The following is a 1,517-nucleotide window of genomic DNA, read 5'->3' on the forward strand; positions in this document are numbered from 1 at the left end:
ATCACTTGATTGCATTATAAAAATGCGTCCGTGACTGATGATATATACCGGGACAGCCCCGTGCAAAAATGATCAAATAAAAATCCATCTCTAACCAAAAAAGCCTTCGACATGCTGGGCAGTATAAGCCTGTGACAACATTTCAACACTGAAATGTTTTTTATAATAATAATAATAATAATAATAATAATAATAATAATAATAATAATAATAATACGAGACTTAAGATTACAAAAAAAGTATTTTTTTTTAAACCTTCACACGACCCAAGTGCCAGTTTTCAAAACGAAGATCGTTTAAAATTAAATAATTTAAGAAACGCTACAATATCAATATTAACCCTTAAACGGCCAATAACTAAGACTATACGACACTAGAAAAAATTGAGAAACATATATTTTTATTGCTTAAGATCTCCTCTTTCCGACGGTGTCAATGAAATTCTTCAAAAAATTTATTTATTATCCCAAAATGCAGTTTAAACAAAAAAAAAACGTGATTTTTCGTGCCTATTTTTTTTTGTGAACCATTTTCCGAAGCTTTTCGAGTCTGTAATTAACCTGGAATCTCACTAACCGGTGGAATAAATGTCTAAACTTTGAGAATCCATGGTTCAAAGATCGATTTTTCGTTTTAGTATTTTCAAAATGGCTTCTTAATGGCAAAATTTTTGTGAAAACATTCATGAATTTTTTTACAATAAACGATGCGCTTTTCGGAAAAATCACCAAGAATAAAAAGTTCTTGTAATCAGCCAATAAATATGCCTGAATTTTTTCGAAGCGTTTTGAGCAAAATTTTGGATTTTGCATATGAACAATTTTTGCAAAATTCAAAATTTTGCTCAAAACGCTCCGGAAAAATTCAGGCGTATTTCTCGGCTGATTACAAGAACTTTTTATTCTTGACAAATTTTCCGAAAAGCGCATAGTTTTTCAATAAAAAATTTCCAACGACTCCGTAACCTTTCACTGAAAAAAATGGTTAGTTGCGACAAGAAGCTCCTCATTAGTAGAGTTGGTATAAGCTACAACAACTACTTCGATGGTAACAGTAGGTAACCAGTTTTGTACGGCAACAAGTCGCCGTTAGTCCTCCTATGAAGGTTACATTAGTAAGGATAGTAATTGTAGTCACAACAAATAAATTAGTTACATTTACCAGCAATTTATTTTCCAAGAAATAAAAGTAGTAAAGGTTACGAGTTTTGCCCCTTGGCGATATTGGCAGAACTGAAATATGAGCAGTACTGCCAACATTCGCATCGAAATATCGCGTCATGCTTTCGATGATCGCCATTTTAATCTGAACCTTTACGTATAAAGTGTAAACACGTGGACAATATTGAAGAGCATCGTATAGATCCTTAGGGCGTCCTCTACGGCCTACGCCTAGGCCCTAGGGCACCTTTTCATGCAGGTCTGTTTTGAAATAATCTTGGAATGAATATATTTCATAGGATTTATTTTTAGTTACTTTGTTGGATTAAGTCAAATTTGTTTGATTGATAACCTACA

General features: G+C 32.8%; 1 protein-coding gene across 4 annotated transcripts in view; it reads right to left on the reverse strand.

The window, feature by feature from the left end:
• The window catches only part of LOC117182347 (glycerol-3-phosphate dehydrogenase, mitochondrial), a 25,661-nt gene that overhangs the window by 11,420 nt on the left and 12,724 nt on the right, over positions 1-1,517 (reverse strand). The window lies entirely within an intron of this gene.

The sequence above is a fragment of the Belonocnema kinseyi genome, chromosome 2 (assembly GCF_010883055.1).
Source record: "Belonocnema kinseyi isolate 2016_QV_RU_SX_M_011 chromosome 2, B_treatae_v1, whole genome shotgun sequence".
Classification (NCBI taxonomy): domain Eukaryota; kingdom Metazoa; phylum Arthropoda; class Insecta; order Hymenoptera; family Cynipidae; genus Belonocnema; species Belonocnema kinseyi.